The sequence below is a fragment of the Neophocaena asiaeorientalis genome, unplaced genomic scaffold (genome assembly GCF_003031525.2).
Source record: "Neophocaena asiaeorientalis asiaeorientalis breed wild unplaced genomic scaffold, Neophocaena_asiaeorientalis_V1.1 scaffold1238, whole genome shotgun sequence".
Lineage (NCBI taxonomy): Eukaryota > Metazoa > Chordata > Mammalia > Artiodactyla > Phocoenidae > Neophocaena > Neophocaena asiaeorientalis.
In genome coordinates, this window is record NW_020174073.1 from 92,207 (window position 1) to 111,566 (window position 19,360).

The following is a 19,360-nucleotide window of genomic DNA, read 5'->3' on the forward strand; positions in this document are numbered from 1 at the left end:
ACCTTTAATCTCTGCTCATCAAAGGTAATCTGGAACACTGGACACTTGGTAAAAGGTGAAACGTCTTTGCAGTGAATTTATCTCCTGGTAGCATCAACACTGGGTGTAGGTCAAAATCATTCTGTGGAGTGAAATATTTCTTATGACAGTGTAATAGTGTACATTAAGGTTCCATTTAGCTAACAAGGAATTTGAAATATAAAGAGGGAATATTCTCTACCTCTACAAAATCAATACTTAAAAATTTTTTTTACCTTTAGAATTATTTAGAATGGACTTAAGTCTAGTGTTTTTCCTTTGTAGTGTGTATTATTTATAGTTATGATTCTTTATTTACTGACTACCAGAGATATACAAGATGTTGTACAAAAGATTATTACTATTCAGAGTTTACAAACTAAATTTAAAAGAATGGAAAATCCGAAAAATTTCAGAGGAAAGAGTTGAATATTTGTTGATCCTAAGAGCTATTTTTAATTTTCAGCTTTGATGTAAATTGCTAGTTTAGGTGTCTTTAAGCATATCAGAAAATCCTCTTTATTCATAAGTATAGGTGCTTGTCTGCATGTGAAATTGAAATTTAGAGCCAGAAAGCATGTAGAACATTGTGATATAGTAGAAAATACATTGATGAGAAGAAATTTGAATTCATTTTCCACTAACTAGATTTTGTGACTTGGATTGAGTCACCTAACCTCAATTAGAACTTCCCTTCCCATGTACACTGGCTCTTTGGGTGATAGATGTGCCTAGATATGGATCCCCACAGCTCTTGGAGTAGCCAGAGGTGGCCTGGGTAGCTGAAGCTTCAGGGCCAGAAACATCTTTGTTCATTTTCTCCAGTGTGCCTACCATATCACTTTCCATGTGTGCCATAACTTGAGAAAAGTTAAGAAGCGTAGCTTAAGTTAACTCATCTAAACTTTTAGTAATGTTAGATCATCTACCCACACTCTTCATTTTTTAAGAGACAATAATTATTTTTAACTTTAAGTATGTAAGTGTAAAACTACCTAACTTTTCTGAGTTATTTTTAAATTTTAGAAAGAACCTGTTTAATACATTCGTTTAAGAAGGCATCTTAAACAGATACAACCCTTTGGGAACACAATATGGCACTGCATAGAAAGCCATAAAAATGACCATATTTTTTCCTCATAAATTCTACTCCTTGATTTGTAACCTAAAGAATAGCATACAAACAAAACAAAACAAACAAAAAGGTAAATGCATGAGGTTGTTTATGTCTGCATTATTTACAATAGCGAAAAATTGGAAATAATCTAAATGGCAAAGAAGAAAGTGGGCTAATAAAAAGAGTGAAGCCTTATACTGCCATTAAAAAAATTGTTTGGAAGACTGTAGAAACATGGGCATGTCTGTGATATGGTAAGTAAAATAAGCACAATATAAAATGGTATGAACACTATCATTGTGTCTGTAAAATCTTTATGCATGTGGAAAGTAATATGCAGAAGTGAAATTCATTGTGTTAGCGTAGGGGGATATGGAATGATTTTTAAATTATTTAAATGTTTTCCTTTAATATTACTTTGTATTTTCAATAAAAATAAATAAATCACTGCATACGTGGTAAAGCTGCTTGAATTTGGGCCAGTTGAATTAAAGGACAATTGAGTTTCTGAATTAGTGAAGCAACTGAATTACAGAGTATTTCAATCTGTACTTGAATTACAGAATATTTTATTGCTCTCAAGAACATTTGCATTTAATGCTGAACCAGTAATATGTTATCCAGTAGGGCTTTAGAGATCTCTTTTATGAATGGATGAGAACAATTGCAATCACTTTTGCCTCCTTTCAGCTTATCTAGGTCCTATAAAAGTCCAGCCTCTGGAAATTCTTTCCTGTTTCAGCCACAGTAAAACTTGCATTGTCACATTTAAAGAATTTAACATTTATATATGCATGTTACGTCTCTTGGCTAATTTTGAGATCATGGATCCCATCTTATTCTTAAGGAGCTTGAAAATAGTTTGTGATCTCAGGCATTTAATTTCCAGCTCCTATTTTCTATAAAATTCTTTTTTTGTTCTTGATACATGCACACAAGAAAGAATTAAGAAAGGTAAACATTTCGGTCCGAATTATTCCAAGTTCCAAATCACTGTTGTATGAATGAAAAATATTTTACTATAATTAAATGCAGGCCATTGCTTTGGGAGGGCAAACACTATTTTACAAAATAATTAAAGTTGTGAAGATGATTTTAAGTATGACTTAATTAAGAGGACTCCAAGTGTCCACATTTTGAAAGTTGCTGTTTCTCACAAGTCTTATTTTTAGCTTTTAGCTATAACTGAAATAGGATCAATATCTAGGGTACTTGCTTAAAGGCACATTACCCTTTATTTTCATATGCATAGAAAAAATTTTTAGGTCTCTTAATCTATAAGTTCCCCATCCATCTTTTCTTTTTTTAACTCCTTGCAATTTAATTGTTGAAGAAGCTAGATCATTCATTCTGCTTTCCCAGAGTTGACATTTTACTGATTGTGTTCCTATTGTGTAGTTTAGCACGTTCCTCTGTCCCCTGTGTTTCCTATAAGTTGGTAGTTAGATCCAGAAGCTTAATCAGATTCAGGTTTGATTTTTTTTTTTTGGTCAAAATTACTTCACAGGTGGTGGTGTGTTCATTCATCAAAAGACATAATTGTCTCTTTCTGATGTTGGCAGCCATAGATGCTCAACACCCAGATCCTTAATTCACTAGGGATTGCAAAATGGTGATTTCCAATGCTCTCTCTTCTTGGTGTATTTGTTGAAATACTTCTATAAAGAAAAACCTTCCTTCACTTACTAGTTGTTTACCCAGGTGTATAGTTTGTATAGGAAAGGTAGATCAAAGGTGATTTATTAGATTTATTGTTTTTTATTTTTTTTAACATTTATTTATTTTTGGCTGCGTTGGGTCTTCGTTGCTGCGCACGGGCTTTCTCTAGTTGGGGTGAGCGGGGGCTACTCTTCATTGCGGTGCGCGGGCTTCCCACTGCAGTGGCTTCTCTTGTTGCAGAGCACGGGCTCTAGATGCACGGGCTTCAATAGTTGTGGCTCATGGGCTCAGCAGTTGTGGCTCGCGGGCTCTAGAGCGCAGGCTCAATAGTTGTGGCGTACGGGCTTAGTTGCTCCGAGACATGTGGGATCTTCCCGGACCAGGGCTCGAACCCGTGTCCCCTGCATTGGCAGGCGGATTCTTAACCACTGTGCCACCAGGGAAGTCCCTATTGTTTCTTTTAAATTGTTTTGAACTCTTGGATTTAAATGTACTTGGCGTCTTTCAGCCCTTTGCAGTTACTCTTACTGTTGCTCCGTTTATCATCTTGAACCAGTGAAAGGCTCTGCAGAGTGCTTCCCAGAGTTGTTCCCTTTTGGCACAGCTCCAGTAGTTTTTGATAGCTTCTTTGCTGTCTGGTATGACCAGATACTCCTGGCTCATCTTGTGCATTTCCCGCCTCAAACCTGGAATCAGCCATTTCTCCAAGCAGCCCTGATTTCTTTTAGGGAAAAATGGTATTTCAAGACCATCGTCTGGATGCTAGGGATGCTTACTGCTACTAGATTGTTTCTTGTTTCTAGGCATAAAATTAAAATACATAACAATAAAAATACTAAAGACAGAAGAGGGATAATTAGAGTTAAATTTTTCTAAGGTCCTAGCATCATCAGGAAGTGGTAAAAGCACCACAGGGTATTCACCTAATCTCTTCTATCCCAATATCTGTAGCCCCTTTTCCCACAGAAAGTATTCTGGTTCTCAGAGTTACCTAGGAAAATAAAATTAAGAAATCACTTTGTAACATTTGTTTTATTCCACATCTCTCTCTCCATTTTTCTCTCTTTTCCTCTCCCTCTCTGTCTCTCTATCTCCCCCCAACACACACACACACACACACACACACACACACCATTCTCAGAATAACAATACCAACAAGCAGTTTGGGTATGAATTTTCAATAATTTTGGACTTCTTCAAAATTCCAAATAGAAAGTAGATGGGAAGGTGAGGTTGAAACTGGCCAACTACCACCTGAGACTTTACATCAGACAGAAGGAAAGAATGGTAAGGAATCCCAGCCAGGAACTCTAAACATACATAAAAAATAAAGTTATAGAGCATTTTGTTCTTCATAATTTTTGAAAGTCTTTGAAATACCATCCTTGTTAAGAGTTTCTTTCTGCTTTTCCATCCTACAGTTTCTAGCAAAAGGCATTTATTTTTGGAGGCTCAACCAAGAGCTTATAAGAAGACTTTTTCAGATAACATTTCCCCCTTGTTAGCCTAATAGCAGGTCCAATGGACACAAAAGACACATACAATTATTTTCCAGTGTTGTTAAGTAGGAATGGAAACCCAAAGTTATTGGTTTAACAATGTATTTATGGTCTTTTTTATCTTTGCTTTTAAAAGAAGTTAGGAAGGCAATGTGATGGAGTCCATAACCTTTGTCTCTTAATCAAGAAGAAAGTTCTCTAAAAAGGTTTGGGGCAGGAATTGCCCACAGTTCAGAAGCCCCACTGTGTCCATGCATTGCCTCAGCCCCACCAAAATCACAGCACACACTTGGTTCACAAAATTGTTAGAAAGTTTAAACCAAAATCGTGCCCAATATAAATTATCATTATCCTCTTGGCTGGACATAAGTTCAGTCTTCCAGTGCGTTTTGTGCCTTGTATTTCCTATTTGTGTTTTTCATCTGTGCACCTGTAGTATTTTGAAAAGTAGTTCTAACTGGGCTTCTTTCCATAATGACATCCGCCTTCTGTGAACCTGTGTTTTTACTCCATAAGTTATAAATAAAGATGTTCTTGGCCATTGCAGTGAATGAGCTGAAGCTTTGAAGTCTTTTTTCAATAAGGAAACTCAAAGTTTTATGAGAAAACAACTGCGAAAAGGTAACAAAACATCTGTGGAAGTAGCACAGCATCCCGTCTCATAAATCTAGGATCAGAAACTCTCATCAGGATCCTTCCCTTTTCTTTCCCCTTTCCTTTCTGTAAAAACTAAACATTTAGAATAATTTAAGTTAAGGGAAAGGAGAGCTGCCCACTAAGTTCTCCAGTGTCCTGTTCTCTTCAACTTGAGCAGCTTTAGTTCTGGTCTTGGAGGATAGTTTGCACTCATTTCTGTTTGAGAAATGCCTTTGCTGATGAGCAGATAAATCCCTGCTGACTACAGAAACAATATAGTCTACAAGACACTGTGATCATGTCACTCCTCTGTGCAGTTCCTTGTGATGTCTCTCCATCTTATTTAAAGTCCAAGTCCTTCCAATAGTATGCATGTGTGCTGTTGTAGAGGGACACAAAAATGGATAGCCACGTGCTAAAGTAAAAGCTCAGAGTCTTGTTAAAAACAGGAAGAAGGGGTTAACAGATACTGAGACCATTAACAGTCTCTGTCAGATACTAAAATGCTATAAAGCCACTAAAATTAAAAATCTGGTGTGTTATATTTCAAAATAAGCAAGGTTAAAAACCTGAGGTACTGAGACGTGAATAGAAAAACAGATCATCAGAAAACGTTTATCTTATATTACATTTTCATATGTGTCTGGGTCTATATTCATGCTCACATGGACGAAGTTTTTTTTTTTTATTGTAGTATAGTTGATTTACAATGTTGTGTTAGTTTCAGGTGTATGGAAGTTTAAGTTGGTACATTTATCAGGGCAACCGGGAAAAATGTATCAAAGTTACAAGTGCAAATACTTCTTTTACCTTTTTTTAATTGAAATATAATTAATTTACAATGTGTTAGTTTCAAATGTACAGCAAATTGATTCAGTTTTATGTTCTTTTTCAGATTCTTTTCCATTATAAGTTATTACAACATATTGCGTATAGTTCCCCGTGCTATACAGTAGGTCCTTATTGTTTACCTATTTTATATGTAGTAGTGTGTATCTGTTAATCCCAAACTCCTAATTTATCCCCGCCCCACTGCTATCCCCTTTAGTAACCATAAGTTTGTGTTCCATGTCTATGAGTCTATTTCTGTTTTATAAATAAGTTCATTTGCATCATTTTTTAAGATTCCACATGTAAGTGATATCATGCTATTTGTCTTTCTCTGTCTGACTTCACTTAATATGATTGTCTCTAGGTCCATCCATGTTACTGCAAATGGCATTACCCTTTTTTACAGCTGAGTAATACTTCATTGTATATATACCACGTCTTCTTTATCTAGTCATCTGCTGATGGACATTTAGGTTGCTTCCATGTCTTGGCTATTGTAAATAGTGCTGCTATGAACATTGGGGTGCATGTATCTTTTCGAATTTGTGTTTCCTCTAGATATATGCCCAGGAGTCATGAGCATATATTAAAAATCTGGTGTGCTATATTTCAAAGTAAAGAAGCAAGGTTAAAAACCTGAGGATCAGATTGTTGGATCATATGGTAACTCTCTTTTTAGTTTTTTAAGGAACCTCCATACTGTTCTCCATAGTGGCTGTACCAGTTTACATTCTCACCAACAGTGTAGGAGGATTCCTTTTTCTCCACACCTTCGCCAGCATTTATTATTTGTAGACTTTTTAATCCTGGCCATTCTAACTGGTGTGAGGTGATACCTCATTGTAGTTTTGATTTGCATTTCTCTAATAATTAGCAATATTGAGCATTTTTTCATATGCCTGTTGGATATTTGTATGTCTTCTTTGGAGAACTGTCCATTTAGGTCTTCTGCCCATTTTTTGACTGGGTTGTTTGTTTGTTTGATATTAAGCTGTATGAGCTGTTTGTATATTTTGGAAATTAATCCCTTGTCAGTAGCATTGTTTGCAAATATTTTCTCTCAGTCCATAGGTTGTGTTTTCGTTTTGTTTATGGTTTCCTTTGCTGTGCAAAAGCTTTCAGGTTTAATAAGGCCCCATTGGTTTATTTTTGCTTTTATTTCCATTGCTTTTAGGAGACAGATCCAAAAAAATATTGCCACGATTTATGTTAAAGAGTGTTCTGCCTGTGTTTTCCTCTAGAAGTTTTATAGCGTCTGGTCTTACATTTAGTTCTTTAATCCATTTTGAATTTATTTTTGTGTATGGTGTGAGAAAATGTTCTAATTTCATTCTTTTCCATGTAGCTGTCTAGGTTTCCCAGCACCACTTATTGAAGAGACTGTCTTTTCTCCTTTTGTATATTCTTGCCTGCTTAGTTGTAGATTAATTGCCCATAAGTGTGTGGGTTTCTTTCTGGGCTTTCTATCCTGTTCCATTGATCTATAAATGCAACTCCTTTTGAATCAGAAGAGTCCTTTGTTAGGGTGGGAACACTTCTTCCCCTCTCCTGATGTGTCCTTCTACATGGAAGTAGCTCTACTAGTTTAACACCCACCCCCCGCTTGCTTCTCCCTAGAGAAGGAGGGATGACTTTCCTTTCTTTGTTGTTCATTTTTTTCTTCCAGTTTTTTTGAGATATAAGTGACATACAGCACTTTGTAAGACTAAGGTGTACAGCATAATGATTTGACTTACATACATCATAGAATGATTATCACAGTAAGTTTAGTGACTATCCATCATCAAACAGATAAAAATTTAAAGCAACAGAAAAAAACTTTTTTCTTTGTGATGAGAACTCTTAGGATTTACTCTTTAACAACTTACATATATAACATACAACAATGTTAATTATATTTATCATGTTGTACATTACATTCCTAGTACTTATTTATCTTATAACTGGAAGTTTGTACCTTTTGACTGCCTTCATCTAATTCCCTCTTCCTCTGCCCCTCGTCTAGTAATTACAAATTTGATCTCTTTTTCTATGAGTTTGTTTCTTGTTGAAGTATAATTGACCTACAACACTGTGTTACTTCCTGTTATACAACATAGTGATTCCATATTTCTGTACATTTCAAAATAATCATCACATTAAGTCTAGTTATGATATGTCACCATACAAAGATATTATATCTATTGACTATATTCCCCACACTGTACATTTCATACCTGTGACTCATTTATTTTACAACTGAAAGTTTGTCCCTCTTAATCTCGCTCACCTATTTCTTTCCTCCCCCCACTTTCCCACCCTCTGGCGACCACCTATTTGTTCTCTATACAGTAAGTCCCCTACATATGAGCCTTTGAGAACTTTCAAAGATGCGAAGGTGCGTTCAAATGTCCAATCACGTAAGTTAGTTCACTTACGTGTCTGGCGTGCATCCTCTACAAGTGGTTGTGCTTTTGTGTACTTTACAGTACTGTATAGAGTACAGGATCTTTATTTCAAGCCCAGGATGTCTGGAAGCAAGCGTAAAAGCAGCGGTGATGTAGCTGGTATCGCTAACAAGCGCCAAGTGCCAAGAAAGGATGAAGAGAGACAAGAGGAAGAAGAAGTAACTGAAGAACTGAAGAGATTCACAACACAGGAAATGGCAAGGGGATTTTCTTTATTTGAGGAAGCACTGTTAGTTTTTGAGGCACAGGACCTGAACATAGGCCGGTACATGAAGGTTGCAGCAGCCGTTCAGAATGCAATCCAGTGTTACCATGTCATCTATGACAAGAAAAAAAGAGCCACTACCCAGACATCACTGGATCTTTTTTTCAAGAGGGTAGGTAGAATTGAATCCAGCAAGGAACCAGAACCTGTGCCACCAGTGTCAGGCGTGAGTGAAATTGCAGCTTGCCCTCCATCTCCTACTGCTGACTACCCTTCAGCTCTACCACCTCCCAGCTCCTCTCCATCTTCCAGTCAGTAACTCTTCTTGCCTGTTCACTCGATGCCAGCCCCTGTATGCCAGCTGTTGTTCTGTACTACTGCGCTTTTCAAGGTACTATACTGCAAGATTAAAAATGTTTTCTTTATTTTTTGTTTATTTTTTATGTATTATTTGTGTGAAAAGTATTATAAACCTATTATAGCACAGTACTATAGCCAATTGCGTTAGTTGGTTCCCTAGGCTGGCTTTGTTGGACTTAGGAGCAAACTGGACTTACGAACGTGCTCTCAGAATGGAAATCGTTCGTATGGAGGCGACTTACTGTATCTACGATTTTTGTTTTGTTACATTTATTCATTTGTTTCTTAGATTCCACATATAAGTGAAATCATACAGTATTTGTCTTTCCCTGACTTATCTCACTTAGCATAATGCCCTCTATGTCCATCCATGTTGCTGCAAATGGCAAGATTTCATTCCTTTTATGGCTGAGTAATATTCCATTATTTTAATATGCACCACATCTTCTTTATCCACTCATCTATTGATGGGCATTTAGGTTGCTTCCGTATCTTGGCTATTGTAAATAATGCTGCTATGAACACAGGCGTGTTTATGTCTTTTCTAATTAGTGTTTTCATTTTCTTTGGATAAATACCCAGGAGTAGGATTGATAAGTCATATGGTAGTTCTGTTTTTAATTTTTTGAGGAATCTCCATACTGTTTTCCATAGTGGCTGCACCGAAGATGACTTTTCTAATAATTACATTTGTAAAGAATAAACTCCACTCAGCCCCTTCTCTTCCCAACACCTGCACTGAGAGGCCTATAGCTAACCAACATTGCCTATGATTAAATGGAGAGAGATTTAGAATTAGGAAGCCCTCTTATATGCAAATGTAAGTCACATTCTTCAGTATCAGCTTTTATCAGTGATACAGGTCATACTTTTGATCAACTATCTGCCTAATTCTTTTGTCTTATTTCCCAGTTGGCCCAGAAGCTGGGTGAGGATGAGAAGTGTTATTTATTGCTCTAAGAGCTAAAGACGCATCTAGGAATTTATCCTACAGATGTATTTACATATGTGTGAAATGACATGTGTACAGTTATTCATTGCAGGATTGTTTGGAACAGGAAAAGATTGAGAACAATCTAAATGTCCCTGTAGAATTATTTAAATAAATTAAAATTATTTAAATAAATTAAAACACACTGCACAATGGAGTATTATACAGCCATAATACTTGAGCAAGCTCCAATATAAAGTAAAAAAAAAAACAGACAAGCTACAAAACAAAAACAAGGTACAGAGCTATAGTATAATATGTTATTGTGTAAGAAAAGGAAAAATACAGAAATGTTTTCTAGTGCATTCACAGAATACTTCAGGAAGGATATACAAGAAACTGGTGACTTTATTTACTTACTTTCCCTCAGGGGAAAGGGACTCAGTAGCGAGGTGCATTTCATATTTGTTGCTTCTTAAAGTCACAGAAATAATGGGTGAGTACAAATTGAAAGCAGAAATCATACGTCACAAAGCAGTATTAAGTACCTATACATCTTTCAAATCTTATTTATTTAGAAGATGGGTTTAAATCAATCAGTCATTCAGCCAATCAGAATGCAGTTGTACTTATTTAATCATGTAAACTGAGGCAATTGTTACAATTTGACTTTTTTTAAAAACTTAATTTACCTTTGAATAAATCAACATGTAACTGAGAACCTAAATGAAATTTTCAAGTAAATAGAATAAAAACATAGGTACATGAAGAGTTGTCCTATCTGGCAAGTTTCATCATGAAAAGTTACTTATCTGTTTATTTTCATTTATTCAGGAACTACTTACCGAGAGCTTCCTCTGTGCCAAGCCTTGCTGTAAACTCTGGGAAGATAGAGGCGAGCAAGACACTGTCCCTATTCTTAGTAGAGCTCCCCTAACAGGGCACACAGACAATAAACAAGTAAACAAGCAGATAATTTTTAAAAAGCCATGTGCTAAAAGAAAATAAAGCAGAGCCAAGAGGACAGAGTGACTAAAGTGGGAGAAGAAGTATTATTTTTCCCAAGGTAATTTGTGGGTGGTGGATAAAATTTATTAAAAACATATATTATGCCTCTCTGTGCCAAGGACTGTGTTTGGACACTGGTCATAAAGCAGTAAACAGAAGACACTGTTGCTGCTCTCAAAAAGCTTATGACATTCTGTTGAGGCGGACTGACAATAAGTAATCAAGTCAATATGTAAAATGCAGAGTCAGATTTACCACGATGCCCCAGGGAAGGCTGGGAATTGCTGAGGGTTGTAGAATGTTCTAGGTGTGCTCCTGGTCCAACCCTATTTGCCTTGTGCTCATTTTGTTGTTTTGTGACATGAGACTCCAAAGACCAATGAAGCAACATATATGAGAAGGAGAAGGGAATTTGCTGGCGGTCCAGTGGTTGGGACTCTGCGCTTCCACTGCAGGGGGCCTGGGTTGAATCCCTGCTCAGGGAACTAAGATCCCACAGGCCGTGCGGCACAGCCAAAAATAAATAAATAAATTATAAAATTTAGAAGGACAAAAGGCTTGGGGTGCCCATGGTGTTGGAGCCTTTGCTAGGAGGAAAAAAAAAAAAGACGAGATAAATATTATTGAGGATGTAGAGAAAAGGGAACCCTTGTGCACTGCTGATAAGATTGTAAATTGGTACAACCACCACAGGATACAGTAGTAATATTTTGGAGATTTCTCTAAAAATTAAAAGTGAGATCTAGCAATCCCACTTCTGGGAATATATCAGAAGGAAACAAAAACACTATATCAAAGAGATATCTGCACCCCCATGTTCATAGCAGCATTATTTACAATAGCCAAGACATGGAAGAAATGTTAAGTGACCATTAATGTATGAATGGATAAAGAAGTTATATATATAAAAGTATATATATAAAAGATGGAATATTATTCAGCTGTAAAAAACAAACCAAAAACCCAGGAAATCCTGCCATTTACAACAACATGGATGGACCTTGAGGGCATTATGCTAAGTGAAACAAGTCAGACAGAGAGATACTGTATGATCTCATTTATATGTAAAAAAAAAATTTCATAGAAAAGGAGATCAGATTTGTGGTTACCATTGGCAGGGAGTGATGGGAGGAGGAATTGGATGAAGGTGGTTAAAAGGTACAAACTTCTAGTTACAAAATAAGCACTAAGGATGTAATGTACAACATGATGACTATAGTTGACACTGATGTATGATATATAAGAAAGTTAAGAGAGTAAATCCAAAGAGTTCTCATCACAAGGAAAAAAACTGTTTTTTGTTTTTCTTTTATTCTGTATCTATATGAGATGATGGATGTTAATTGAACATATTGTGGTAATCATTTCATGGTATATATAAGTCAAATCATTATGCTGTACACCTTAAACTTACAGTGCTGTATGTCAATTATATCTCAATAAAACTGGAAAAAAAGATAGTGGTGATAAATGTTATGAAAAAACTAAATCAGCATGAAGAAGATGGAGTGGTATAATTGTGAGAGAGGTACTATTTTTATAGGGTGGTCAGCAAAGGCCTCTGATAAGATGACATTTGTGCTCAGGCATGAAAGAAGAAGGATTAGGACTTTTGGAAACAGCAAGTGCAAAGGCCCTGAGGCATGTAAACTGTGAGATCTTCTGTATACTTATTATGTAAAAGGATTTTTCATAGGCTTAGTTACTTCTTTTAGAATATTTTACATCTCCAATAACCAGGAACAATTATATTAATAAGTACATGTACGCATTAAGCAGTAAATTCATAAGAAATACAAAGGGTGAATTTTCATGAAAACAAGTTCATTTTCTTCAGACGAATCTGAAAGTTAAGATTGTAAAAAGCTTCGGGACTTCCCTGGTGGTCCAGTGGCTAAAACTCCGAGCTCCCAATGCAGGGGGCCCAGGTTTTAATACCTGGACAGGGAACTAGATCCCACATGCCACAACTAAAGATCCCGTACATGGCAACGAAGATCCCTCATGCTGCAACTAAGAGCCAGTGCAGCCAAATAAATAAATAAATATTTTTAAAAAATGTACAAAGCTGGGAATTCCCTGGTGGTCCAGTGGTTAGGACTCTGCGCTTCCACTGCAGGAGTCACAGTTTCGATCCCTGGTCAGGAAACTGAGATCCCGCAAGCTGTGTGTGGCGGCCAAAAAATAAATTAACTAATTAAAAAAAAAAAAGATTGTACAAAGCCTATACTGGCGGACTCACATGTCTGCACTTGATCTCCCACAATGAGCTCCTGAAATCCTAAAATGTTGAAGTTCTCACTATTTTTATCTGTGGTCCTTTCTAGCTGTCTGACTCAGAACCAGAACAAACCTCTGAATCTTCCTGTGCGTCTCCCAAAGTTTGTTTCATCCAGAGACAAAGGGGGAAGAATCCTTCAAGTTGGTAACTCTTAGCTCTGTTTTTAGAGTAAACATATCCATTTAATCAAAACAGACCGTGTACTTGCACTGAGTATTATTTTAAGGGAAACAGCAGAGGACAGAGGGATAGGGGAAAACCAAAAGAGATCAAAGGGTGATTAAACAACCTGGAATTAATGACAATAAACTTTTTAAAAAGTTTCAAAAAAGTGTATCCTGTTTTTATCCTGTCCACCCTCAGTAAAGAAATGGTCATTAGAGAAAAGGCTGATGAATTTAACAAGACTCTGAGCTTTCCTGAGGCAGGAGGCAGAGCCTGTTTTATTTACTTTTGTATCTTCAGGCCCAAACACATGGTAGGCACACCATGTATATTTGTGGAGTTAATAATTAACGTTAAACTAAGCAATAGCAACCATAATTCTTTTACACTGCCTGATGATACTTGGGTTCAATTTGATATAAGGGTTTCTCATTGTTTTTCAAAAGGCCTGCTCACGAAAAACTCAAGAGGATGAAATGGAGAACTCCCAGGCCCTGCCTCGTACTCAGAGAAAATGGGAGACTGCCTGACTGTGGGCATCACAAGAATTTCAAGGCCCAGAACCTGAGGGACCTGGCTGGCATGGCTCGCTGAGTCTCAGAATAATCACCTTCTATGGTAGCCTAAGTTGTTCCTGAGGCTTTGACTTGAGGGACAGCCCACCCTACAGAATTGCTAAGAAAGGCAAACTTTGGGTGCACTCTGAAAGATTCAAGGGAGGCTACGGGGAGCCACGTTCACCCTCCGGCATGTATATCCTGTTTATATCCTTCGCTCTGCTTGTTAGCTTATCCAGAACAAAACCAAGGTAATATCAACTTGAGTGGAGGCCAAGTATTTATTCTCTCCATTCCCTGAACCCAGACCAGATTCCATGGCCCAGTTTTCAGCTTACATTATATCATCCAGCTCTGTTTTTACAGTAAACGTATTTAATAAAAGATGACAATTTATGCACAGTGAGTATTATTTTAAGAGAAACTAGAGGAATAGGCTTATGCCCTGAAAGAGCTCACTTTCCAGTGAGGGAGACAAAAAGTATAAAAACCTTTACCATTGAAAGCCATGTCAAAGCTATGGGGGCTGAGACCTATGATGAACCATGGCTCATTCACTCCATTGAATGTAATAGTGTGTAAACCTACCTTCTCAAATTACTTATTTTCAATAGAATTTTAAAACATAAGATTATCCAGTACGGAATTATTTAATCTATCTAAACTAGACCTCTGTGAGCATACCACAATACCACACACTTCTACCTCTGATTCCAATATTTCTTTGGGGTCGGGGCAGAAGGCCACTGTACTTAACCTTGCCCTGGTGCCTGCAGTGAGTGGCTCATTGGTCACCTTGTACGGGTGGGTTCTCTCTTTTTCCCAGGCGGCAACCTAAGCTGTCCCCGTGGCCTGGATATGGTATGAGAGGTCTCACGGAGATGAGAACCAGAGTCTCGGTTTCCAGGGTTAGGAGAGTGGGGAGACAGCGTGCACCCCTCCCATGGGAACAAGCGTCATCAAGCTAGGAAAGCTCAGGGGTTTATACCAAGTGAACCCGACTGTGTTTGTCCTAGCATATGACATAGTGTCCTTTGATAGATGAGGAAGCACGTACGTGTTGGTTCTGATACGGTACAAAGGATCGAACTTGGACTTAGAATCTTAATTCATATACAGAAACAGGAAGAAGTGCCCCAATTGGGGAAGTGTGGGGCGCTGTGGCAGCACAGAACTAACGTCTGGACTATGACCTGAAGATGACTGACTTGACTTGTTCTCCCACCCAGCCAGCAATCCCCTTGTACCCCACCTCCCTCTTTTCTACAGTCACTGGAAGCCCAAGCCTCCCTGGTCACCTCCTCTGTATGGTCACGCTCATCCTGCTCAGCACAGCTCCCAGTCTGACCAAACTCCCCACCCTTCCGGGCCCTCCAAAACCTTTCTACGTGCCTTCGAGAACCCTGAAGTTCCAGATGTGTGGTAAACGCTCTGCCCCCTAACCTTAACCTCCCTCATCAATGCTGCTTCTGACTCCTTGACCTTACTGTGCATGACCTGTTGATCTCCTGAGGACACTGGCTCCTCTATAGCCTTTTCAAGTGAAGTAAGTATTTCTCTCATATCCTATATAATTCCAGGCTTGAATGAAGGATGCTTGTTTTTTCTTTTTGCTTCCCATTCCACTCGAACTATTCTTCCTCTTTCTTCAAAAGTTCCAGCTCCTTGTTTCTACAATCGAATGATCTCCCATCTCCCAGTCACTCCCCATCATTCACTGAAGACTTGACAGCTGCTCATTGTCTTCCTCTTCATCCCTACTCGTCTTTTTTTTTTTTTTCCCGGTTGTGCCGCGCAGCTTGTAGGATCTTAGTTCCCAGACCAGGAATCGAACCCTCGCCCTCGGCAGTAAAAGTTCCGAGTCATAACCACTGGACCGCCAGGGAATTCCCTACTCTTATCTTTCTTTTTTTTTTTTGCAGTACGCGGGCCTCTCACTGTTGTGGTCTTCCCCGTTGCGGAGCACAAGCTCCGGACGCGCAGGCTCAGCGGCCATGGCTCACGGCCCGAGCTGTTCCGTGGCACGTGGGATCTTCCCAGACCGGGGCACGAACCCACGTCCCCTGCATCGGCAGGCGGACTCTCAACCACTGCGCCACCAGGGAAGCCCTACTCTTATTATTTTTATCCAAATAGTTTCCTATCCAACACCCTGGGTTCTCCAGTCCACGTGACCCCACTACTTCTTTTTTTAAACTGCCCATTAAGTTTGTCCTGTCTTCTTCCTCCCCTTGTCTATCTTTGATTCCTTGATCCATCATTATGAAAAGCAACTCTAGCTCTTATACACTTGCCTGCCCTGCTGGGTATAACTCCAGATATTCTCTGGGCCTTCAGCAGAGTAGCTGAACACTGAACCAGTGCCTTAAATTTATGACCACAGAGTTGAAACAAGCACTCAGTATCTGTTCCATAATCCCAAAAGGTTTTCCTAGTAAAGTCAGTATTTCACTGTCTGAGTCAACTATATTTTCTTTTTTTTTTTTTAATCCTAAAAATTTCAACCCTCCCTTACTATCAGATAATGACCTACCATATGCTTTACTGAAAAATCTTAGCAACTAAAGAGGGACTCTATTCCTCTAACCACCAACTCTTCCAGTATCTTTACCAATATTTTCTGTCTTCCCACTTGGTACAAGACAAGCACCATTGCTCTATCAAAGGCCAGTCCCTTCATATTCTGGATCCTGTCTTTTCTTGCTTTCTCGAGGACATCACTCTTATAATTGTTCTCTCATGGATCACCAATTTCTCCCTCTATTATTATGATAAACTCTAGATCTCCTCCTAGCAGCCCTTATCTTTGTTCCCCTTCATAGCAAATCTTCTTAAAATAATTGTCAGTACTTCTCTGTTTCCAAATCCTCACCTGCCATTCACTGTTACAACCCACTCCAGGACTTCCATACCTATCACATCACTGAAACTGTTAGCAAGTCACCTATGACTTTAATGTTGCCAAATTCCATAAACACTTCTTTTTCCTCATTTTACTGGAGGTCTTGTGAAATTTGATCTTTCTCAATTATTAGGTTCTTTTGTAGATATCAGTAGCCTCTAGTAGGTAAATGAGGGCTGCAGTTCTCTCCTCATTCTGAGCTAGGTACTTTACAGAGGGAATTCTACCAAACTACTATTTAGCATGCCCTATAACCATAAAATCTTGAACTTTTATTTCTCCCAATTAAAAAAAAATTTGCCCCCAAACATCGATTCCAGTTATTCATTCTGAGGTTCTGGCCATTGCTGCCCCAAATTCCCTGATTTGCCCCCGACTATTTCCAGTGTTGCCTTACTTTTCACTGAAGGTTACTAAAACCTTGGATTTCTATCTTCTTGGCTGTTCTAAAAATTTTGGGTTTCCCAGAAGAGTTACCACTTGAAATCTATTGTCTATTAATGAGGATTATTTTTGGCAGTTTTTCAAAAAGTCAATTAATTGTTGGATAGTGTGTGAGAAATTGTCTGCTGCCCTCCCTACTCCGCTGGCTGAGTGGTTCATGTCTACCTAGTGGAATTTATCAGTTGGGTAGGGTCAGGGGCCAATTACCTTCTCAGATGATGCCATTTAGTGCCATCTTCAGCATTGTAGGACTTGCTTTGGGGAACCTAATCTCAAACCTTGCAGCCCTAATTGGTTACTCTTGAAGAATATTAAGAAACCAACTCATTATGCTGAAAATTGTTGAAGAGAAGAAAAACATCAAGCGTATATCCTGCCTTTCCTGTATGAGTTGTACATCAAGGAAACGAAAACATGAACGTGGTAATCTTTTTAAGTAGAATAATTCCAGCTAATTATGTACAGTTCAGTGGTATTAAATACATTCACACTGTTGTGAAACCATCACCACCATCCATCCCCATAACTCTTTTCCTGTGGTGAAACTGAAATTCTACACCCATTAAACAATAACTCCCTATTCTCCCCTGCCTCCAGCCCCTGGCCACCACATTTACACTTTCTGTTTTTATAATATAGGTGGAATCACATAGTATTTGTATTTTTGTGACTGGTTTGTTTCACTTAGCATAATGTCCTCAGGGTTCGTCCATGCTGTAGCATATTGCAGAATCTCCTTCCCTTTTAATTAAAAAAATTTTTGTTTATTTTATTATTTTGGGGGGCTGCGTGGGGTCTTAGTTGCGGCACACGGGATCTTCGTTGCAGCATGCGGGATCTTTTGTTGCAGCGCTTGGGTTCGCTGCAGCACGTGGGCTTCTCTCTAGTTGTGGCGCATGGGTTTTCTCATCTCTAGTTGTGGAGTGCAGGTTCCAGAGCACGTGTGCTCTGTAGTTTGCAGCACGCAGACTCTAGTTGAGGCGTGCGGGCTCAGCAGTTGTGGTGCACGGGCTTAGCTGCCCCGTGGCATGTGGGACCTTAGTTCCCCGACCAGGGATTGAACCCACGTCCCCTGCATTGCAGGACGGATTCTTTACCACTGGACTACCAAGGAAGTCCCTCCTTCCTTTTCAATGTGAATTCCATTGTATGTATTGGAATCCATCCCGTTGCCTGTATATTACACATTTTGCCTATCCATTCATCAGTGAGTGGAAACTTGGGTTGCTTCCTTGTTTTAACTATTGTGGATAATGCTGCTATTAACATGAATGTACTATCTGGATTTTTTAAGTGGCTATTTTACGTCTTGACTTTTTAAAAAAGTTGGATACATTTGGATAGCCATTCTAGAACTAGTTATGGTAACAATCTTCTCAATAAATGATGCTAGAGCTATTAACTTTCTATCCATATAGAAAAAAAGGAACTTGGTCATGTACCTTATACTATATTTCAAAATTAACTTGAGATGAATGGCAGAACTAAATGTGAAAATAATACAATAAATTTCTAAAAGAAGTCAGGGGAGAATATTGTCATGACTTTGGAGTAGGCAATAATTTCTTAAATATAAAAAGCAATAATCATCCAAAGACACCAATAGGAGAGTGAAAAAGCAAGCCATGGCCTGGGGGAGGATATTCACAATACATATATCTGACATAGGATTTGTATCTAGATTATGTAAAGAACTCCTAAAAATCAATTTTAAAAACGGGCAAAACACGTGATAGGCCCTTCACAAAGGAGGATGTCCAAATGGAAAGTAAGCATATAAAAAGTGCTCAATATCAGAAATCATCAAGGAGATGCAAATTAAAGGCACAATGTGATATCACCACACCATCATTAGAATGGTCAAAATTAAAAAGAATGTAAGGGGAATTCCCTGGTGGTCCAGTGGTTAGGACTCTGAGATTTCATTGCCAAGGGCCTGGGTTCAATCCCTGGTCAGGGAATTAAGATCCCACGTGCTGTGCAGCACAGCCAAAAAAGTAAAGTAAAATAAAAAGAATGATAGGATGTTGTCTAGGATGTTTAGCAGTTACATTGCTGGTGCAAGTGAAAAATGATCTGACCACTTTAGAAAGCTATTTGGCAGTTCATAGTAAAGCTAAACACATGTCTGCCCTGTGACTCAGTAATTTCACTCTTAACTATACACCTACAAAAATGAGTGTATTTCATTTTGTTCACACAGAATGTATCTACTGAAAGACATGCACAAGAGTGTTCAGAGAAGCCTATTCATAACAGCCAAATGTCCATCAACAGAAGAATAGGTAAGTCAACTGTGG